Source organism: Bos taurus, chromosome 25, assembly GCF_002263795.3.
Source record: "Bos taurus isolate L1 Dominette 01449 registration number 42190680 breed Hereford chromosome 25, ARS-UCD2.0, whole genome shotgun sequence".
Classification (NCBI taxonomy): domain Eukaryota; kingdom Metazoa; phylum Chordata; class Mammalia; order Artiodactyla; family Bovidae; genus Bos; species Bos taurus.
Window position 1 is genome coordinate 11,135,248 of NC_037352.1, and position 24,167 is coordinate 11,159,414.

The 24,167-nt window shown below is 48.8% G+C and overlaps 1 protein-coding gene across 5 annotated transcripts in view; it reads left to right on the top strand.

The window, feature by feature from the left end:
- SNX29 (sorting nexin 29) overlaps positions 1–24,167 on the top strand; it is a 597,448-nt gene that overhangs the window by 453,072 nt on the left and 120,209 nt on the right.

Here is a 24,167-nt window from a genome sequence, read left to right on the forward strand (position 1 = left end):
GTCAGACCTTGGTATATATCTGGAGTTTTCTGAAGCACCCACAGCTCTTGACATTCTGGGCTGGGCCTTCTAGACGCTTGGTCAGCTCCTATCAAAAGCCCTTTGATAATCTCCTCTATTCCTGGTCAGCCACATACCAGGCAAGCAGTGAAGGTTTGGCCAACATCCGCTGTGTCTGTGACTGACCTCTAGGTGGTGGTGGTTGCCCACTGCCGCTCTGGCTCTTGGCGCCACGGCAACTAGAAGTCTTTCCTCCACATGAGCCAGTGTCTCTTTCCTCTCTGCAACTTGGACCCAGTTAACCCATCTCTTGCTGTCTTTTATGTTGCCCCTCTGACTTCCATGTTTTCGCTGCTGTGAATGTCATGGATCATCTTTACAAGAAAGCCTTTATTTGCACAGAGGGCTAGACTGGGATATCATGCACAGAAGTCCATATACATACACCTGGGTCATACGTGGTATATACGCCTGTCAAAGACATCAGTCCATTGCTCTCTGTTAGTCACCAGTGAAGTCACTTGTACCTGGGGGTGGAATTGGGAGGAGGGGCAGCTCCCTGGTGGCTCAGTGGTAAAGAATCTGCCAATGCAGGAGATGTGGGTTCAGTCCTTGGGTGGGGAAGATTCCCTGGCGGAGGAAATGGCAACCCACTCCAGTATTCTTGCCTGGGAAATCCCATGGGCAGAGGAGTCTGGTGGGCTACAGTCCGTGGGGTTGCAAGGAGTGGGACGTGACTGGGCAACGAAACAACATCAGGCATTGAGTGAGCTGAGTCTTGGGAAATGTGTGGGTTTCTGCCTGGCAGATGAAGGAGGAAAGGCCTGCAGACAGAGGGCCGGGTATAGACAAAAGCCACGTGGGCTGGAGCACCCATGTCAAGGAGGGAGAATTCGGGGGCTTCTGAACAGCTCAGCACATGTGGCCCAGGCTGCAAGACGGAATGAGAGGGGGTGGGGCTGCCGAGGCAGGCAGGGAAGCGACGGGGAGGGGCCTTGGGAGCTTTGTCAGAGAGCGTGGACTTGATCTTCCAGTCCAGGGGTTTTCAGACTTGGGCTTGTCGTGACCTGGCACTTCTCCAAGGGGCCTCAGATCCACCCTCGGTATCAGGGCACAGGTGGAGCCTTACCCTCCTCCTCCTTTTACCAGAGCTGCTCTGCCATCATCTTCTGTATCAATCTCTCTAACTCTCTCGGACACAACTGAGTGCACACACACGCCCGTTACACAGTTGGTGCTCAGTAAATGGTGGTGGTAGTTACTACTGTATTTCGTATTCGTTGTCATGCCTTTTGTTTTTCCTGCTTCCTCTCCAGTGTTTAGCATGGTTCTGGATACACAGTCATCTCTCACAGAATTGTTACTAGTTGTCATTTCTCTTTTCAGCCCAGATCCTGTGGCAGTAGAGCTCGTCCCGGATTCCTCTTCCACGTCAAGCGCAATGGAGGCTAGAGGAAAGACAGTGTAACACAGTCACTAAAAAATTCAGGCTCTGTGGGTCAAACAGGCTGAGGTAGAACGGTTGCTCTGTAAACTTTCTACAGTGTGAGTTTAGGCAAGTCATGTAACCCTCTGATCCTTAGTTTCCTAATCTATAAAATGCTTGGGATGATTAAATAGGACGTGTAGAAAGCAGGAGAGTGAAAAACAGTGACCACATCATCAGAGCTCAGCAGCGTAGCGTCATTTGGTCAGCTTGTCCAGTTTCACGTGTTCTAGCCAAGTGTATCAGTCAGCTCTTGCCACAGTAATGTGGTGTAACAAACAGCTCCCAGACTCAGAGGCTTAAAATAATTTTTGCTTGCATGTCTGTGGATCATTTGGAGGTTGGATGATCTAGGCCAGGCTTGGCTCCAACATGAAGTTGGTCTTCTCTCCTCATGTCTCTCGTCATTCTGAAATGAAGACTGATGAGGGTGTGCCCTCCTGATGGAGGCAGAGGTGCAAAGACCAGCCAGACCGTGCACATGCGTCTGAAGCCTCAGCCTGAGTTACACACACTGATCTTCTGTTGACCAAAGCAAGTAACACAGTCAAGCCCGAAGTTAAGGGAAGTGTTATCTGCCTCTGGTTGTGTGCTAAGTTGCTTCAGTCCTGTCCGACTCTGTGACCCCATGGACTGTAGCCCACCAGACTGCTCTGTCCATGGGATTCCCCAGGCAAGAATAGGGGAGTGGGTTGCCGGTTCCTCCTCCAGGGGAGCTTCCCAGGAGGAGCTGAGCCTGTGTCTCTTATGTCTCCTGCATTGGCAGGTGGTTTCTTTACCACTAGCGCCCCCTGGGAAGGCTCTAGTAGAAGGACCTGCAGTCACATCTGAATGACATGGAGTATGTAGCAGGGAGAGAAGGGGAAGAACTGGGCCAGTAATTCAGTGGCCCTCGATTGGCAAAATAAAAAGGGAGAAAAAATATAAAGCATGTCGCCAGCCTACTTTTCTCTCATTAAGTATCCTCAGAGAAGCATAATACAAGAGACAATCTGCTGGCCCATTTCTTGGTCTTCCACGTAAAGTTGCTCCCAGAGTATAGTGTTTAAAGAGCTGCCTCTTCTATAAAATTAAAAATCTTATAAAATTACATTTTGTGCATAGCCTTCATATAGCATATAACACTGTGTGCGTTATACATTTATATAGCCAAATTACCACTCAGAGTTGTACATCAGACCCAGCTCACTGTACTTTATGGGCAATTTAAGACATCTCCAGGTGGTCATTTTGACCAAGCTCACTTTTTGCCTCTGGGCTGGTTTTAATACATTAAGTTCAACTTCATTTAAAGTTGTCTTATTAAAGGTCCATAACCCATAATTCAAAACTCTTGAGATCAACACAATTCAAGATTCGCATTTTCATTTTTCTTTTCTTTTTGAACTTTAGGAAAGAATAAGAGCATAATGAGTAGTCTGGGGCAGCGCCCAGAACCAGACACTCAGTGTCCCTGCAGTGAAACAGGAGCATTCACGCTTAATGGGATGGTGCAGGCAGGTTCCACTGCTGAACGTGTCTGCGCTAAACTTAATAAGAGCCTTTTGGGTTTCAGAGCTTTTCAGATCTGGGGAGTTGAGGCGGGGTGTGTGGCTGAGGGGTTGGGTTCCTGTTGACATTGTAGTTGTTGACATGTCCCCCTGCCCCAAGTGGCACACAGGCCAGTTGGTCCTGGGTCCTAGGAGACCGCCCCCCCCTTCCCTGCACCAAGAGCCACTTGAGGACATGTTTTTGCTCAGGTCCCTTGATGTGGATCAGCAGGTACCAGAGGTGTGGTTTTCACAGCTCCTTTCTGCAGAGAAAAGTGAGCTGTCAGGTGCTGTGGGCTCAGACACATCTCAGGAGGACCTGGAGAGGAGGCCCGCCGTGCTCAGCCACTAGATCACCCCGGGCTGCCGGGCCACTGACTCATACACAGGCCTTCCCGCCCCCTCCGGCTCTGTGCACAGGGGGCAGGCCTGAGTGGGCAGCTAGGACCTAGAACAGGAGGATCTCCTAGAAGCAGGGTGTGGGTGTCCTCGGGAACCTTAGGGCCTTAGGTGGACCCTTTTGGAGCTGGTGCCACTCATCTTTTGGAGGTTGTGTGTCCCCCTCTCTAAAGAAGGGAGGTGACTCTGGCCTGCAGGGTTGCTGCAGGGAGTAAAGGAGTGAACGGGCGAATGCCACTGAGCTGGCCCACAGGGGGCGCTACAGCAGTGGGGACGGGGATGTTTGGCAATTGTTTCTTAGACCTGGCTGCTGGTGACTTCCTCACTGTGTGTGGTGGCTGGATGGGCCCCAGCTTTGTTGAATGGTCTGAGATGATTTAGAAAAGTATATGTACTGTGTGTGTATGTTCGTTTGTATATACACACCCACCTAGTGGGGCTGTGTGTGCATGTATGTGTGCATGGGTTTGTGCTAAGTCGCTTCAGTCGTGGCTGACTCTTTGCGACCCTATGGAATGTAGCCTGCCAGGTACCTCTGTCCACGGGATTCTCTAGGCAAGAATACTGGAGTGGGTTGCCATGCCCCCCTCCAGGGGATCTTCCAACCCGAGGGGTTTGAACCTGCATCTTTTATGTCTCCTGCATTGACGGGCGAGTTCTTTACCAATGTGTGTGCCATTGTCTTTTTTTCAAGACAGAATCCCCAGGCTTTGTGAGTTATTTAAGGGAGTCTGTGATGAGTCTGTGACCTTGGAAAGTAGAAAGGCCATGACCAGGTTGGTAAGAACTGCTCGAGGCTCCCCTGCATATAAACTCCTAGAAAGCAGGAGACCTTCATGGTCTTTCCACCAAAGACCTCTAGAGAAAATGCTTCACACGTCTAGGTGCCAAAGGAATGTTTGAATGAAATTACCAGAGTTGACTGTGACCACCGGGCCCCCTCTCTAGTGGGCAGTAAACTGAGCTGTCAGGCAAGCCCTTTTCAACTCTTTTCTTCCCCTTACCAAATAGCAGGTGATCCCAGCATTCCCAAGTGTTCAGTCCACCCCTATCTTTGAAGAAAACTTTTTAGGTTTTATTTATTTTTTTTTGGCTATGCTGGGGTCTTCACTGCTGCGCCTGGGCTTTCTCTGGTTGCGGTGCACGGGCTTCTTATTGCGGTGGCTTCTCTTGTTGCGGAGCATAGGCTCCAGGCACATGGGCTTCAGTAGTTGCAATTCACGGGCTCTAGAGCATTCCAGTCCCATCTTGAACATCAGAAACTTAAAAAAAAAAAATGCTATCTTATTGGCATCATTATAAGGAAGAGATGAATACATGGACCAAATTAACTGTATTACAGTGTTTGTGGTCTGCAAGCAAGCAGCTTGGTTGTGTAGAGGGATAAAAGAGGGCTCTTCCTAATGACTAATGTGTCTCTTTAAGCGAACATTAAGAGAGAGGTGCACAGAGTTCTCATCTGAGATGTTCTATTGTTCTGTTTGTTTTTCATGGCTCTGAAATGATTACTGCAAAATTTCTGAAATTGGATGCTTTTCAAAGAGGGAGATTAAAGAGCGCGAGCACAGGCTTGCAGCTGTGTAAAAAAGAATGTGCATCTGGGTTGCTTTAGGATGCTTTGGGCAGCATGTCTTCAGCTTCACCTTAGGCTCTCCGACAGCTCGTGAAGGAACTTTGAGGCCTCTTGGGGGTGCGTCTGCCGTGTTCCTTGCAGCTGGTAGCATCTCTGCCCGAGCTCAACGCCATCTTTTTCATGTTATTTAACTAAAGCCTCCTAAGTGCAGTTTGATGGGGGTGGGTTTCCATAACGCCAGGACAGAGATGCTGTGGCATTCTGAAGAAATCCAGACTGAATGAACTGAATGAGTCCACAAGGGGGAAGAGAAATGTGGTCTTGACATGCTCGCTGAAGTATTCTGCAGTGACTGCCTGAGAATTCGTAGCTATTTGATTAAGGATCAGTTCTAGTTGGAGAGTTCTGTATTTCTTATCCACATTTTTTGGTCTGTTTGACAGTCACCACTTGTCCTGTTTCTAGGCTGTGCTGGGGGTAGTATTCAGACTCTTGGCTCAGCTCCAAGGTTATCTCAGCCCACAGTTGCCAGACTCACTACAAAGGGCACCAGAAGAAGCTTCGTGTTGTGTAAATAAACTGAAGGCCTCTGTGGAGGAGGGATCCTTTGAGGCTTCTACTTCTCTAGAAATTGCTCCCTCCTCCTACATACACGCTGCCCAGATACACAGACACTTGCCAAGGCTAATTGACCCAGCATGGATGCCCACCCAGGGGAAAACTATGTAAATACTTGCCTAATCATCTCTCTTTTGGTCTTAATTCTTTTGATTGCAAGTGGCAGAAATGTTGTCTTAAAACAGAATTTATTGGCTTAATGAGTTCAGGTGTGGCTTGATCCAGGTGCTCAGTCACTCTCCCTCCCTTTGCTTTTCTCCATCTTCCTCCTCCTCCCACCCTCCCTCCCTTTCTCTTACGATTTTATTCTCTAGTAGGTTCCCCTCCTTGTGGGGTTCCTCTCCTTGTGAGGATATAAGCTCCAGCAGATCTGAGCTTACATCCTCACAGGGAAAATACAACTAAAATATGCCTCACCTCTTTCCCAGTAATACAAGCTCCCTATTAGACTGGCTTGGGTGACATGCCCTTCCTGTGGTAACCCCAGGGCTTTGATCGGCCAGGCCTTGATCTTGTGCCTGCCTCTAGGATCAGAGCTCAGGTGGGGTCCCCAGGAAGCACAGGGACTGAGGTTGGGTAGACACCGGGTCCCTAGAGGAGAATTGGTGTGCTGCTGCCAGAAGGAGGGGGTATGGGTGCCCGGCAGAGAAGAATGCCCAGTGTCCACTGCGGAGGCTCACCCCTGGAACATTTAGGATTGGGCAAGCCGTGAGTGGGTCAGTCTGAACGTGTATGGGGCTGGGTTTGAGAGGTGTCACGATTGGACCATGAGCGCAAGAAGTAGAGAAAGCTAGCATGCAGAGAGAGAACGCGCAGCGTGTAGGATACCTGACTCCCTGTCCTGGTTCTGATGGCTCTCTGGCTCCTGGTCTAGCCTCTTGGAGAGCCCAGCAGCACTTCTAGCCCTCGTTTGTCTGAGATACCCTTGTATTTTTTCAGTAAGTCTCTGTTTCCCCAAAGCTGTCATGAATTGGTTTTGCTTCCCAGCAATGAAAGGGTCCGTGACTGGGCAGAGAAAAACCAGGGACTGTGTTAGGCTAGCTCACAGGGTTTCCCTCCAGGAGAGATGCGCCTGCAGGAGATTGATGTGCTTGGAGCAGAAGCATCGTGCGATGGACCCGCGCCTGGTATGGATCGAATTCTGCACATCACGAGCAGCTCCCAGTTCTTTAAAGGACAATTAGCAGCAGCAGGAGGAGGGAGGTCACTTAATCACATTAGAAAGTGACACTCATGGTCAGCCTTGGTGAATAATCGCCTCCCTCGCCCATTCATTTACATGAGAACTGCTTGCCTGAAAGATGCTTGATCACACAGCCCAGGTCTTTGGAGGCCAAATGTGGCTGAATAGTCCCGATGTGTCTGAAACTCTTCATTTAGAAAGGGAAGCCCTAAAACTGTCTTTTATGGTTAGCCGTCTCTTTGGTATCTTCAGAGTTGAGTGTACTGCTTGTTCAGACACCAAATTCTTTTATCACGAGTTCATTTTTGCTATATCTCTATTCTTAAGAACACTTGGTTTGGAAAAGTCTCCATGTAATCAAAGTAGAAAACTTCAGTAGCTTTGACTTGGATTGTCCTCACCCTTCCTTCCCCTCGCCCTTGAAGTCTTTGCTTAGACATCACCTCCTCCAGGAAGCTTTCCTTGATGGACTCCGCAATGCATTCCATGCTGCTTCTCCTTGTCTCCCAGCCTCCTGTGTCATAGCACTGATTCCACCCGGACTGTAGTTTTTGTCCATTTAGTTGTCTGTCAGCCTCATTCATGTGGGACCTTTTAGAGCGGGCCAGAACTTTGGTTGCACTGGGTCTTGGTTGCAGCACTCGGGATCCTTAGTCAAGCATGCAAACTCTTTATTTATTTATTTTTATTTATTTGGCTGAGTCAGATCTCAGGTGGCATCTGGCATCTTTCGTTGTGGCATGTGGGCTCTAGTTCCCTGACCAGGGGCTGAACCTGGGCCCCCTGCATAGGGAGCTCAGAGTCTTAGTCACTGGACCACCAGGGAAGTCCCTGCCCCGCCTTTTACATTAAGAAATGTAAGTCATGTGGAGAGCTTTAGTCAGTTACTGAGGTTCACAGCTAATAAAGGAGGTGAAGTCACGATTCAAACCCAGGCAGTCCGAGTCCCCAGACAGCTCGTAATCACTGTTCCAAACTGTTGGTCCACCTCCATCTATCTCCTTGCAGCTGGCTCAGATCCTGGCTCGTAGTAGGTGCTCAGGAAACACTGGATGAGCTGAAGTAGACTGAATACTTATGTGTGTGCAGCTTGGCTTAGGACTTTTTATTCATTTTTTTTTTGGCCATGCCATGTATCACATGGGACATCAGTTCTCCAGTCAGGGACTGAACCCATGCCCCTTGCTGTGGAAATGAGGAGTCTTAACCACTGGAGCTCCAGGGAAGTCCTGGTTTTGCTTCCTTCGTGGCTCTGATGAGAGTTAGAGACAGGGTTGGCTTCCCCCTTGAGCAGAGATGTACAGCCAGAGTGAGTTTTCACTGGGACCCTTCTCTCCGAGGCTGAGAGACTTCCTCTGTTTGTAAAACTTTCCCTGCACCAGCAACCTCCTCCAAGACTTTAGCTCTGGGGTGACAGAGTGACAAGGAGCTTCCCGTCTATCTCAGCAGTGTCACAGCTGTTTGGGACTGGGAAGCGGTTTGGAACATCAGATCTTCCAAGAGCGTTTTTCTTGCAGTTTCATTATAGTGGCAGAATTCAGGTGCATATGGAGATCAGTATCTCAAATATCCTGGCCCCCCTTCTGCCTTCACAATCATGCCCAGCTTGGTTTCGTGCTGTGGGCAGGCCTGCATGGTCCCCAGGCCCCAGCGAGCTCTCAGGCCCTGGAGCCCAGGTCGGGCCTGAGTCCTCACCACCACACTCATTCAGGTTTCCTCCTAAATGACAAGGACAGTTGTTTTGTTTTGGAATGTGGCCATGCATTTCAAAGCAGCTCTGAATATTTATCCAGTTGCATTTGGAGAGAAGAGGGAGGGTGACTATGCATTGTCTTCTCAAAGCTCACCGGAAGCCCCACTGACCTGAAATGTATCATTGCATTTTTCCCTCATCAAAGTCAATATTCAACAGAAGCAGAAAAGTTGGGAAACTGGGAAAACCATAACAGTAATAAGAATTGACCAAACATTCCAACACAACCGCTGTTAATGTTTTGATTTGAAGCCTTCTGGTTATTTTCAGGGATATAATTGCGCACATACACACATGTGATTGGAGTCATACTTATCGTCTCCTAAATGGTCTCTAAATTGAATTATTTGAGAGTAAACAGATATCCGACTTCTGCTTCTCCACTGCCCCCCGCCCCCAGAAGACTTGGCTGGTATTTACATCTGTGAAGAGAGAAGCAGAAGGTCTCATTGCCTTTTGCAGTGAGTCTGAAACCCTGTCTGTAGCTTCAGTGCTGTGAACGGAGTAGCCAGCTTTTGGCAAGCGAACGTTGACTGCCGTGCGCGTGGCCCAGTCACAACGCGCGTGACTCAGTTATCCAGACTGCGGCCTGTGACTGCGGGATGAAGTTATGCTTCCTTTTAAAATTCCCCAAGTGTGATCCCTGGAGCCCCCGGCAGCTTGATGGCTGGAAATAAGCCCCCATCACAATGGTTCCAGCTATTTCTGAGTTTCCTGGGAACTGTCTCAAGCGCGCTTGGGGACCTGCCCCTGTGGTTTTCTCTGTGGCCCCTAACATTGCTGCTTGGCTGAGGATGACCCTCATTAGATGGCCAGGGATCTGGGCACCTGGCCCACCTACGGTCACCTTTGCTCTGGCTTGGGTTGGGGAGGGGGTAGGATGCTTTCTCTAACTTTCTGTGTTGTTCAGTCGCTCAGTCATGTCCAATTCTTTGCAAATTCATGGGCCGCAGCAGGCCAGGCTTCCCTCTCCTTCACTGTTTCCCAGAGTGTGCTCAAACTCATGTCCGTTGAGTCAGTGATGCCATCCAACCATCTCATCCTCTGTCGTCCCCATCTCCAACTGCTCTTAATCTTCCCCAGCATCAGGGTCTTTTCCAGTGAGTTGGCTCTTTGCATCAGATAGCTGGGCCTGTTCCCTGTGTCCACTCTGCACAACCGAGACCAGGCCAGAACTTGTAATAAAACTGGGCCAACAGTGTAGGGATCATGGCCAAGAAATACAGCACTGGGGAGAACTTGCAACTGGGGCTGCCCTCAAGTCCAGGGGTCTCAGAAGGGTAACTCTCTGCCTTCCTTCTGGTCTCCAACTCCCTTGAAAGGGCACATGACTCTCCCAGCAGGGGAGAGGTCCACCCCAGTACAGGGTCAGATCCATGAAGTCAGAGCACAGTCAGTGTCACGCTTGTTTCCTCCTGGTCCTCTGGCCAAGGCTGCTGTTAGCGGTGATGGGGGCCACAGTGGGCGTCTGGCAGAGCAGAGGGTCCTAGTGGGCCCGATTGGCCTGGAAGGTTTATTTGCATAGCAAGTTATGACATGACGTGGAGACATTCCCCATGGTTCCTCTGTGAGAGTCCGTCTGCCTCTGACCTTCATTAGAAGTGATCCCACCTGTGACTTACCTAGTCAGAGACTTGACTTTAGAGCCAAAAGGTGAGCCCCTGGGTCAAGATCTCAGCACGCCAAAGAGACCTGAGTCCCAGCTTCTGTCACCAGATTGGTGGGTGGTCATGGGAAGATGCGATCCCCAGAGTCAGGACGACCTGGGCCCCAGTGTTCGCTTGCTTTCTGACCAGTTCTGTGTTGGACCAGTGGCTCAGCCTCCGTAAGATAAGATGGCAGGTGAAGGTGCAGGTGAACGGGCACTGCAGCCATGGTTCATGGGCTGTGCTGCTGCTACCGGTGCCATTGCCTTCTCCGTCATGGGCTATAATGTTTACCAAAAAAAAAAAAGTTTCCTCTCCTCTTAGAGACTTAGGCCTGGAAAATTCCACGGACAGAGAAGCCTGGCGGGCTACAGGTCGAAAGAGCTGGACATGACTGAGTGGCTGAGCACAGCACAGCCAGAGACAGTAGCACTCAGGCTGGAACATGGTGTGCAAGGTGCGGTAGTCCCTGAAAAACGGAGACTGGGCAGGTCTATTCCACTGCTCATCCTCTATCCTTCCTTTTTTCTTTCTTTCTTTATGGCTGCACGGGGTCTTGGTTGCTGCGTGGGCTTTCTCTCGCTGTGGCTGGTGGAGGCTACCCTTGGATGTGGAGTGCAGGCTCCTCGTGACGGTGGCTTCTCTGGCTGCGGAGCCTGGGCTCGAGGGCGAGAGGGCTTCGGTAGTTGTAGCACACAGGCTTAGCTGCCCTTTGGTATGTGGAATCTTCCCAGACCGAGGGTCAAACCCGTGTCCCTGGCGTTGGCAGGCGGATTCTTTACTGGGCCACCAGCAAGGTCTTCCGCTGTCTTCCTTTAAAAGGCACGTGGGCTGATGCTGGCAGTTTTTGGTAATGCATTTCCGCCTTTACAAGTCTGCCTCATCTGCATAACCCAGTGAACCAAAAAGTCATTTTTCTCCAACTCAGTTATTCATCTTATCCTCGGCATTTGGCTATAATAATATCACTCCATCAGTGTGATCATGCAGTAATTCAGGCATTTTGTTCTAGCAACGAGGACACTTACAGTTAATAACACATGAAGCCATTTCATTAAGAAGAAAGTTTTGTTCGGAGCCATTAACACAGGCCGCCAACCAAAACACAAATCATTTCCTTCCTTGGATATTAAGGAAGCAAAATTAATCAGGAACCTAAAGCCATTCCTCAGAGAATCTTTCTTACCCTGAAGTCATCTGACCCTCCTCATTTAACAGGCCTCATAAAGGGCATCTGAGCTTCGAGTTTATAGCACTTGCTCTTCTCTGGGGCTGAGAGCACGCGGCCTGGGCTTCGGGTGTAGCAGCAACTTAAGGCCCCTTAAGTTCTGGTTCTGCTCCTCACCCCCTGGGTCATATTGGGCGCGTTGCTTAGCTGCTCCAAGACTCCATTTCTCGGCATATAAAATTGCAGGGCTCTGGTGAAAACTGTAGGTCAAATGTCTGTCCCATGGTTGGCAATACTAAATGGTACATCATCTTCTGGAGGCCTGAGGACATTCACATGAACTTAGCTTCTGTTCTTGAGTATCACAATACACATGAAAAAGCATTTGGGGACTTCCCTGGTGGTCCAGTGGTTAAGAACCTGTGCTTCCAATACTAGGGACGTGGGTTCAATCCCTGGTCCAGTGAAATAAGATCCAGCATGCCCTGAGGCATGGCCAAAAGATTAAAGGGGGAAAAAACAACAACACATTTTTGGTTTTAAGATGGAGGACTGTGGATAGTAAGGAGTTGCCTGAAGGACTTTGCTGGTGGTGCAGGGGATAAGAATCTGCCTGCCGGTGCAGGGGACACGGGTTCAGTCCCTGGCCCAGGAAGATCCCACGTGGCGGGGAAGCTAAGCCCGTGCGCCACAACTGCGGAGCCCGCACTCTGAAGCCCGCAAGCTGCCGCTACTGAAGCCCACGTGCCTAGAGCCTGGGCTCCACAACAGCAGAAGCCACCGCAGTGAGGAACCCACGCACCGCAACCAGAGACAGGCTTCACAAAGCAGGAAAGGCCCAGCGCAGGCAAAAATAAAGAAACGGAATAAAAGTAAATTTAAAAATGAAGTTGCCTGAGGCTGGAAACAGGCACGCATTTGGTGGAGGTTCTCAAACAAGCAGCGTGTAAATGAGCATTAATTTCAGGGTTCTTGCTACATTCCCATCAGCAGCTTTCTCTGGAGGGTCTGGTCCTTGCAGAGGTTAGTAGCATCCATCAGGGATCACCTATGAAGTTCCTCTCCCAGAAGAGCACCTTGTCCAGAGACCCTGGTGCTTGTGTGGCAGGAGCTGTATAAATGCCCGTGTACCAAGCTTGTTTCGAGTCAGAAGGCCCAGTAGCACTTCCCAGGTTTCATTTGCATCCTTGAAAACCCTCCCGAGAAGGTCATTTACTGAACTCCGCTGCTTCTGTTGACAGTTTTTTGGAAGCAAAGGGGATGCTTAACTGCCCAGCCCACAGACTGTGCGTTCTGTTTGTGTTTCCTTGCCTGCCTGGCATTCGACAATTAATTAGGCAGGCATGGTAATTACCTGCTTTAATTTTGTGATTGCACAGCCTATAATTACCCCTAATTCTGTAATAGGGAGGTTCATGTACACAAAGGCAGATGAAGACGAAGGTGATGGGGTTACCATCTCAACAGCTGCCATCGCTTCCTTCCTGCCAGGCAAGGCATCTCACAGCCACTCGACAGGATTGGTCTTGGCCCCATTTTACAGATTGAAAAGCTGAGACTTGAGGTGGAGTGTTTGAACCCAGACCTCTCTCCCTGTGCAGCCCATGCACTTTCTCTGGGCCCTTCTGCCCCTCATAGAACAGGCCTCACACATGCCTAAGGTTCAGCATGTGGCTGGCTAAAGAATCTGTGCTTGGCAGATCTTAAAGCAGAGCTGAGACTTCAGCCCACTGAGAACAAACTCTTAACTCTTCATTCTCCCTCTCCCCTTCTGACTTCTTGGCTTGCTCCCTCCCTTCTTCATATAGAGAGAGAGAGGAGGGGGGAGGGCTTCCCTGCTGGGGTAAAGAACCTGCCTGCAATGCAGAAGACCAGGGTTTGATCCCTGGGTTGGGAAGATCCCCTGGAGGAGGCATGGAACCCACTCCAGTATTCTTTCCCGGAGAATCCCATGGACAGAGTAGCCTAGCAGGCTGCAGGTGCATAGGGTTGCACAGAGTCAGACACGACTGAGGTGACTAAGCAGTAACAGCAGCAGCAGCATAGAGAAAGAGACAGAGAGAGAATGGAGGCTGGAAGAGGTAAATATACATACCCAGGACAACTTGGCTCCAAGAGGGAGAGCTGGAATTCAGGCTCAGGTCTCCCCGAGGCCAGAGTCCTGAACCTGGACCCCCTCTCAGCACTGACATCTGACTGTGTCAGGCTCACAGACTATTTCAGACATCCCGCCATCATAAATTAGGGTAAAAAGCTCACTCTCCTGAGGATAGTATCAGTATGGCTTTTTTTTGACTTCACTTTTATATCCAGGTTTAATATAAATATCAGATGCTTAAATAGTTTTTATTGACGTATAGTTTGGTTTTCTTAAGAAAATATCTATTAGTTTGTTTGGCTCTGTCAGGTCCTGTGACACGCAGGGTCTTCCGTCGTGGTGTGTGGGCTTCTCTCCAGTTGCAGCACACAGGCTCAGCAGTTTCGCTGTGTGGGCTTCGTTGCCCCGCCAGGGACTGAACTCACGTCTCCTGCATTGGAAGGTGGATTCTTAACTGCTGGCCCATCAGGGAAGTCCCTTGAAGGATAGTTGATCTATAATGTCGTCCAGTCTCTGCTGTACAGCAAATGATTCTGTTATACACGTGTATGCCTTCTTTTTTCTATTCTTTTCCATTGTGGTTTATCACAAGATACTGAATATAGTTCCCTGTGCTCCACAGGAGGACCTCGTTGTTTATCCGTAGACGTGTAAATCTTCAGTGTATGTTCAGTGAACTTTTACTTCTGTGTATTTCTGTGTAGCCCTGCCCAGAGACACAGGGCGTCTCAAGCACCCTGGATTGTGCCCTTCTGTGCTCCCACTGGGAATCCTCACCTACCCCCAAGGTCATGAAGCTATCCTGCTAGGCTTTCTCTTGGTAGCTTTCTGATTTTACCTTCCACATTTAGATCTGTGATCCCAAAAGAAAAGAGCAAAAGCCATATATGCAATGGAATATTGCTTAGCCATAAAAAGGAACAAAATTGGGTCATTTGTAGAGATGTGGATGGACCTGGAGACCTTCTTATACAGTGAAGAGAGATGAATTGGAAGTTTGGGACTGACATATATACACAATTGATACTATATATAAAATAGATAATTAATGAGAACTTACTGTATAACACACGAATTCTACTCAGTGCTCTGTGGTGACTACATGGGAAGGAAATTCAAAAAAGAGGGAATATGTGTGTACATAGAGCTGATTCATTTTTGCTGTATAGCAGAAAATAACACATTATAAAGCAAGTATACAGCAATAAAAACTTAAAAAAACCAACAAGAAAAGAGAATCGTCAGTGCCCATAGCTGCCTTACCCATGACAGTCCCAGCTGGAAGCAGTGTCCACCCCAGCACAGAGGGCGTATAAGCTGTGGCATGCCCACAGCGTGGACAGTGAGCAGGACACGGGAGTGCTACCCACACCACACGGAAACATCACCCAGACACAACAGGGAGTGAAAAGAACCAAACACCGAGGGGCACACTCTGCGGAGCCCATTGAGATGGAGTTCAGAAGCAGGTGAAAGAAGCCTGGGGGAGCGCTTCGTAGAGTGGGCGGGTGGGTGGTGCTGCTAGGCGGCGGGCACAGGGGGTCTGATGGGCACGCCCCTTCCCAGCAGACGGTCTTCATCTTCCAGATGAGACTGTCTACCTGTGAGTCTGCTCTGGGTTCAGTTCATCCAGACTGAGAATTTTGCCTCCTCCCCCACTTAACCTCTCCTTCCCCCCAGGATTATTACACACATCCCTGGGGTCATTCTTCCCCATGGAAAAGAAACCTCAAGATTCGAATTCCTTCTTAAAATAGAGAAGAGAGGATTTGCCCCATTCCTGATGACAGATATTACCCTTCTATTTTCTTTTTCTTTTGCTGAGTCGAGGAGATTGGACTTGAAGTGTCTTTTTATTGCTCATTTTAAAAGGGAACTTGTTTTTGCTGGGAGAGGTCAACTCTTTTTATTCCTCCAAGGAATTATTATTGTTATGGCTCAAGCAGACAGAACTGGGGCCTATCAAACTTAATTTGGAGGGAGCAAGCCCTTAAAAACAAAACAAAACAAGAACAGAAACCTAATAATTTTGGACATAAGCCCTTTGAATTCTTCAGTGAAAGAAGTGCACAGTTTGGTTAAGTATAATTCAAGGACAACTTAATTTTCAGAGATCATTTCCTGATTTCAGATGCTAAAAGCATGGCTGTTGAGGCTGGACTGTTGAGGTAATTCTGCGTGATTTTGATGGCATTAGATTCCTGAAGGGAGAGGCATGAATGAGAGAGAGCAGTTGACATCGCTGGTACCAAAGAGACTATTGTAAGGACATGTGGTCTCCCCAGCAGAGGGGCGGTTAGGCCTCAGAGCTGTTGAGCAGGGACCTTCCTTGCCAGTTGCCAGCATTGCTGGCTTGGGGTTCCTGGGGCCCTGGAGGGCCTGGGTTCTGCAGCTGTGTGCTGTAATAGAAAGGGCCGGGCCTGGACTTCCCTGGCGGTCCAGTGGTTAAGACTCTGAGCTTCCACTGCAGGAGGTGTGGGTTCAGTACCTGGTCGGGGAACTTAGATCCCACATGCCACTTGGTACGGTCAAAAAGTACAGCCAGGCCTTCGCCATGAGGCAGACCTGGGTTCAACTTTCCATTTCCCTACCTCCTCTGGGCAGGCGACACACCCACTCTGAGCCCACATCTTTATCTGGGGAAGGGGCAAGTTCACACTGTCTGCCTTGCAGACTCGCGTGAGGATGCCTGGTGAGGTGTGTGGCATCCCTTACACATAGTAGGTGCTTCATAAATGGCAAGTGTTAGCATCGAAGGTGTTTCTATGTTATTGGCATTCTGAAAAATATTGTTTCACTCTCTTGGGTCTGACCGTGTTCTTGACTCTTGCTTCATGGCTTTGACTGCTAACCAGAGAGGTCTGGGTTTGATTGACATCCAGACAGCAGTGAAAGCTGAGAACAGGGATGCTTGACCAGAAGTGTGTTGTTGGTCTCCATGGGCTCCGTGACCAGCTCCCCTTGTCTTGTTATCAGATGGCCTCCAGCTAGAACAGAGGCTGGTGCCAGAAATGCCCACTGGCCGCTCTTCACCTCTGAGATGGCCTCAGTCTAAAGATACTGGCTGGGGCAGGGTGGTCACTAAACTCGAGGAAGTGCCTGGACCCTTCTCTGCCCCCAGTCCCCCTGGGGCATCAGTTCTCCCCACCCAGTGTTCCCGGGAGGCTTCTCTCCCACTTTCTGGGTGACTCAGACAGCTGAGCTTTCAAGACAGAGGCTCCAGGGATGGTTCTGCTATTGCCCTGCCCCTTGGGTATGAAGTCCTCCTAAGTCAAGCCCAAGGTCAAACCTCCTGCCTGATTTCCATGAACCCCTTGGTCTCCACAATGAAATGGGAGTGGAATGTGGGTGGAAGAGCCCAGTGAAGTGCTTGGGGTTTGTGAATGACCTAAGGACACAGAGGCCCCCTGAGGGGGTCCGTGAAGGGACCTAGAGGCTCTCCAGTTCAACTCCTGCACCCCATCCAGTCTCAGGGACAGAGCTGCTTTCACAGACTCTGGAGAAATAATGTGTTTTGGGAGTCATGTTTAGGGAGCTTTTTAGGGGAGAGGCATGATCATTCATATTTTTATTCGAAATTTTTAATGACCCACAGCATAACTTGTTCTGAACTCTGAGTCTAAGGCTCAGCAGTAATCTGTATACTTATTCTTTACTGAGCAGAGCTCCTGGGGTGGAGACCGTAGAGCTAAGACCGGCGTGCCTTCAGCGGCAGTGCTTCTTCCCGTTTGCAGAATTTCATGTTTTTGATGATGATGGTTATAACAACAACAATAATAATAGCAGCAGGTAACCCTCATGGCATTTGTATAAACACTTTCAGGCACGTTCCTCCCTCCCCGCCCCCCAGTTATACCCGTTTCTCAAGTGAGTAAACTGAGATTCAGAAGCAGTTTACCTGACATCACATAACTGACTGGTGGTCGAGGTCTGATCTTCTGGGATTCCCCCTGCAGTCCGTGAGCCAGCTATGACCATTCCCATGTCCTGGTAGAGCCCAGTTCCCATCAGCCAAACCATTGGAGGGGATAAATATTAAAGCTGATTACCAAGATCAGAGACTTACAAAATCCATACCTTTGTAAATCCCCAGTGGCAGCCTAACCAATGGGTTGCATTGTTTTTCAATGTTGTTTATTTATGTGTTTTATTTTTGGCTGTGCCGGGCCTTCGTTGTGGCGTGTGTGCTTTCTCTAGCTGAGGCGAGCTGGGGTTCCTCTCTAGTTGTGGTGTGAAGGCTTCTCATTGCAGTGGCTTCTTCTGCTGCAGAACACAGGCTCTAGAGTGCTGGCTCAGTAGTTGGCAGCATGCGGGCTCCAAAACTGGCTCCATTAGTTGCGGTGCATGGGCCTAGATGCCCTGAGGCACGTGGGACCTGAGTTCCCTGACCAGGGATTGGACCAGTGTCCCCTACTGGACCACAGGGGAAGTCCTTATGTTACATTTTTAATTGTTTCTTTATCAAACACTTAAATGGCATCTTCTGTCTACCAGGCCCTATTCTAAGCCTGTTACACATGTGAACTCATTTACTCCTCCCAAGACCCAGCAAGGGAGGTAATACCCTTATTTCTCAAAGGAGGAAGCAGAGGCACAGAGAAGTGAAGTGGCTTTCTCAGGGTGCACGGCAGAGCTGGGGTCTGAACCCCAGAATTTGGCTGCAGTGTCTCCGCGCGTAACTGCCTCCATGCATTGGGTGTGCTTACTGGTGACACTGCTCTGATGTCAGAGCCCCCATTCTCCACCACCAGAAACTTGCTTCCCTCCCTGCCCCAGTCATCATGCCCATGGCCTTCCCTCTCTCCAATGCTGTTTATTCAGATTGTCAGTCCGGGTGGCTTTCCCCAAGCCATGGGCCCCCAGAGCCAGACATCAAGGAGGATATGAGATGAGCAGGGAGTATTTGTCATAGAAAGGAAGGATTGAACTAACGGTTTCTTTTTTGAAAAACAAAATGTGTTGGTTGGTGATTGGTTGGTGGGTGCACCCGGTCTTAGCTGTGGCTTGAAGGCTCTCTAGTGTGGCGTGCCGGCTCTCGAGTGCACAGGCTCAGTAGTCGCAGCTCACAGGCTTAGCAGCCCATCGGCTTCTAGTTCCCCAACCAGGGATCGGACCCGCGTCTTCTGCATTGGACCGCCAGGGAGGTTCCTGAACTAATGGTTTCTGAGGTCCTTTCTAATGCTGCTGTTCCAAAGTTCTGAGTTCTTGAATGCCTGCTATCCCCAGAGCAGGGGGTAACACTTGGAGCGTGGAAGGCCAAGGGATGATGCTGTTTCTAGAACAGGGTGTTTGCTCTCATCCGAACATTTTTAAGAAGGTTTTAAAGAATGCAAGCAAATCAACACCATCCTGGTTGTTAAGACATTTTTAAGAATTTAAGAGGTGAAAGAATTTTAAAGAAAAGGCAGGCAGGTAGGCATGATCCTGGTTTGCCAAAGCGAGGAATGGAGCCTGAAGAAGTGAGATGGTTGTAATGATGCAGGAGCGTTCCCTGCTCGATGAACCTGCCCCAGAACCTAGTCTCTGGCATGAGCATCCTTCTCGGACAGCCGCTGGAGGAGTTTGAATGGGGAAACACGGGAGGGAAGGAGCGCCTGAAGCCTGCTGTTGTGGTCCCACAAGGAGCGGGGCTGCCTCTGGAGGTGGGCTTGGCTAATCCCTGCTGCTTAGTACTTGGACATGGGGGTAACGAACAGCACTGGTCAATGCTGATGCCCAGATTTCTGACTCAGGCAACTCAGCGATCCATTCGCCGAGAGAGTGAGGTAGAGATCCTGAGTGTAGATCTAGACAAGAAGAGCTTTTTCAAGCCTGAGTCCAGAGTTCACGTTGGAGATCCAGACTAGAGATAACAATTTGAGAGCCGTTGACCTAAAAGCGAAATGTGCAGATGTGGGAATGGACACCTGTGTCAGGGCGAGGAGGGTCCTGGGGAACACGGACAGGAGAGGAGGTACCTACGAGGAAGCCCAAGAAGGGTCCATTGGAGAGGCAGAAAGGAATCAGTGCTTCCACAGAGTGAAGCATTTGGCTCTTGAATGTGTTATGAGAAATGTAGAATTATAATTTATAGCGCACATTAGAGTTGCCAATTTTTATCGTTATGTGAGAGGTTTTTAAGATGTGTATTGACATTCAGTGATTGCAGATTATAAGAGCTATTTATCATTGGAGATTTTACTCTCTGGGCTGTTCTTAACTCATGTAATTTTTAAAAATGCATTGATCTCTCTCCCTCTGTTTTCCCTCATGATGCAGTTGCTGGGTGTCCCTGGGAGCTGTGAGGTCCTGTAAATGCTGATGACACAGCCCTCGTGTGTTGTGCCCCCAGAGTGTTCTCTTGATTAAAGAAGTTTTACACCCCAGTTATGCTTATCCCATCTGGATGTGACTTTCCATCCAACTGGGTCGATCTCAACTCTGGTCTCTCCCTCCTTCTCCAAATCAGTCTCCACCCACTCCGTGTGCTGGTCTTTGTGAAGCCAGGCATAGCTGGATGGCTTCTATACCTAAACACTCTCCATACTGCCTTGGGAACAGGCTCTATCAGTAAGGTCTCAGCTCCATTTTCTAGATGAGGAAACACGTAGTCAGAGAGGAGGGAGAGTCTGTGCTTTGCATTAGAGGTTCCCCTAATTGCCCATTGTCTTAGTCCACTTGGGGTGCTAATGGTCCACTTGGGCTGCTGTAACAACTACAGACGGGGTGATTTCAACAATAAACTCTTCCACACAGTTCTAGAGGCTGGGAAGTCCAAAATCAAAGCTCCAGACAGCTCTCTCCTCACTGTCTTTGCATAACGGGAGGCATGAGGGAGCTGTGGGGTCTCTTTTATAAGGGCACTAATCCTATTCATGAGGGCTCCACCCTCATGACCTAATCATCTCCTGCCCCAGTACTGCATTGGTGGTTTGGATTTCAATATGTGCATTTTGGGGGAGGGGCACATTCTGACTCTAACATCGCCTACTTGTCAGAATCACCAGAAGGCTTTGGGACTCTAGGAATTCCTGGGTCTCAGATGGTTTCTGTGTGGTCCACCCCAGGGCTGGTAATTATTGGAAAGCACTGCCCTTCTCTGCACTAAATTTGTATATGTTTGTTGAAAAACTACAATAATGAGGACTTTCTGAGTATCTAAATCAGGGACCAGAGAAGTTTTTTTGTAAAGGACCAGAAAGTAAATGGCTTCCCAGATGGTGCTGGTGGTGAAGAACCCACCTGCCAATTTAGACACAAGAGATACAGATTTGACCCCTGGGTTGGGAAGATCCCCTGGAGGAGGGCACAGCGACCCACTCTAGTATCCTTGCCTGGAGAATCCCATGGACAGAGGAGCCTGGTGGAGTCCATAGGGCCACCCAGAACTGGAGTGACTTAGCGTGCACACATGCAGAGAGTAAGTATTTTCAGCTTTGCAGGCCGTGTGGTCTTTGTTGCAGCCACTCTGCCACTGTAAGCGGCTATAAACAGTAGGTAAACAAATAGCATTACCAACTCCATGAACATGAAATTGGAGCAAACTCCAGGAGAAGGCGGAGGACAGGGAAGCCTGGCGTGCTGCAGCCTGTGGGGTCGCTAAGAGCCAGACACAACTTAGTGACTGAACAGCGACAAACAAATAGATGCGGCTGATTTGACCCACAGGCCACAGCTTCCCTCCCCTGACCTAGGTAATTTGTTTTGTACTTGCTCAGATAAGCAGTAACATTTGCCACTCTTAAGGGGATATTTGCACTTGTGTGAAAATATAGTACAAGTAGATACAGTCCATTCAAGATGTATCAGAGAAGAATGGCATTCAGCCATGAGTCTGTAGACCTCTAAAGCATTAGCTTGACCAGTTTAGAGGTGAGTATTTCTCTTTTAAAGAAAAAAAAAAAGTTTTGAATAGATCATCTAGTATTTGGTGTAATAATTTGGCCTCATAATTTCATCAGAGACCCAAGGTCCTTCCACTTTTCTATATCCATTCTCTTGATCACCTCATGATCATAAAATGACTGCTGGAGCTCCAGTCTTCACATCTGTGTTTGAGAAAGAAGAAGACAGGGAGAAGAGTTAAAAGGCACTTATTGGCTGGGTCAGATCTCTCCTATGAGCTTTCTTTCATCTGTTTGTTGTTCAGTCGCTAAGTCGTGTCCAATTCTTTGCGACTCCATGAACTGCCGCACATGAGGCTTCCCTGTCCTTTACTGTCTCCCTGAGTTTGCTCAAATTCATGTCCATTGAGTCAGCGATGCCATCCAACCATCTCATCCTCTGTTGCCTAATTCTCTGCTTGCATCTTTCCAACATCAGGGTCTTTTCCAATGAGTCTGCCAGGAACACCGGAAAATGTGGTTAATTTTTTTTGTTCCTGAACACATTGCTCTCCCCAGAAGTATTGGAGGGAAATGGATACTGATTGGGCAGCTTGCATTTGCTGTGACTTGTAAGGACCCAAAGAATGCCCTACAAGTGCTGCATTAAAGTCCTAGCTCCTGGGTTTACTTGCCGACTGACCCATCTTGTCTCAGTCCCTGGAGACTAATTCCTGAAGTCTCTGTTCCACAGCTAGCCAAGACTTTCCAGATGCTTCTGGGGTCTAATTATCCTTCCCTGTTACAAAGCAAATCCTTGCATAATCGTGATAACCATCTGTCTATCTGCTTGGGTACCTAGTGCCAGAAAAGCTCTTGAGACATATCTTTTCCTCTTTAGGCAACTTTGGCTGCTATAAAGTTCTTTCCTAATGAAATTTGTCTTTCTCTAGCTTCTGTCTGCTGGAAGTTTGCCTCCTGGAATCATCCAGAACACATCATCTCGGTCTTTCCTTTTCCTCATTGCAGTCTTCAGAGTTCCGTACCTCCTCCATCTTTGAGGCTCAGTTTACCATCCTCCAGTCTCTTCCATCTTCCTTCTGATAATTTGGTTGCAGATCATCTCTGAGGACCTGTGCTTCTAAACTTTTACAGTGTGTGTGAGCTAGTTGGGGTTCTGGTTAAGACACAGATTCTGAGTCAGTACATCTGGGGTGGAGCCTGAGATGTTGCATTTCTGCCACCTTACCACATGATGCTGATGCTCCTGGTTTGCGGACCACGTTTTGAGTAGCAAGTCTTCTGGGCGTTTCTGAACCTATTTCAGTTCATCTTTTAACAGGCAGCAGCTAAAACCTAAGTTGGTGTGGTCAATTTAGAATAAACCAAGACTCGTCAACTCCTTTTATTTAAAATATATCAGATACCTTTTAATGAGATCTAAATAGTTGGAGAAGGAAATGGCAACCCACTGCAGTATTGTTGCCTAGGAAATCCCATGGACAGAGGAGCCTGGCAGGCTACAGTCCAGGGGATCACAGAGAATCAGACACGACTGAGCAAATAATACATAGGCCTTTTCTTGGTGACCCTTTGACGGTATTCACTTAACTTGAATTTACTAAAACCCGTGAGTCTTTATCCCAGGCCGTTGCTGTACCGTATCTCCCCCATCTTATCTTACAGTGTTGGCTTTTGGGGTTGTATTGCAAAGTCCAGCACTGATCTTTTTAAGTTTCATCATGTTGCGTTAGACTCATCCCTCAAGTCACTTGACATCACTTGATATCTGTCATCCAGGATATTTACTGTCTCCACTTGGGGGCTTCTATCAGACTTGATAGGCCTCCATTTCTCCATCTAAGTCCACTGGAAACTTCCATCCATTGATTGGCATTCTTTGGGTTTAAATTCTCCCTCCTTCACCTTGTTCGCCAGAATATCGGTGGTCACCTTCCCAGAGCTCAGATGTATGAGGTCCACATTTGGGGATGCAGGTACTCTTTAGAGAGAGGCAGAATTTATCAGTCACGGTAGACATGCCTACTTTTACGGTGAAAGAGGTTTTTAAGACATGTATTGACATTCGCTGACTGCAGATTACAGTAGCTATTTATCAGTGGAGACTTCACCCTCTGGGCTGCTCTTTTCTTTTTTTTGTTTTTAATTCTACTTATTTTTGGCTGTGGCGGGTCTTCATTGCGGTGTGCGGCTTCTCGCTATGGTGGCTTCTCTTGCTGTGCAGCATGGGCTCTAGGGCGTGGGCTTCAGGCGTTGTGGCCCACGGGCTTCGTTGCTCCGCAGCATATGGGATCCTCCCTGACCAGGGGTCAAACCCATGCCTCCTGCACTGGCCAGCAGATCCTTTACCACTGAGCCACCAGAAAAGCCCTGGGCTGTTCTTATTAACTCATATCATTTAAAAAAAATTCTTTGCGCTCTCTCCCACTTCTCTGTTTTGCTTTCTGACGTAGTTGCTGTGTGTCCCTGGAAGGTGTGAGGGCCTGTAAAAAAAAAAAAAAAAAAAGGCAGGTGAAATAGCCCTTGCATTTTATACCCCTTGAATGTTACCTTGAGGACCACATCTTGATTAAAATGAAGAAGTTTCATGCCCCAGGTGTGTGTATGCCATCCTGATGTGACCTTCCACTGGGTTGTGCTGATCTCAGCTCTTGCCCCCTCCCTCCCTCCTCCTCCCTGGGATTGATTTCATACCACCGCCCCCACCCCTCCCCACCGGCGTGCTGGTCTGTGTGATCCAGGCACAGCTGCTCGGCTTATAAGCCTGACTGTTCTCCCCACCACCTTGGGAGGAGGTGCCGTTAGTCAGCTCCATTAACAGATGAAGAAACGCAGGCCAGCAAGGATGAATGGCCTCTCCACCGCCATCTGTCACTGCTACAGCATGCCTG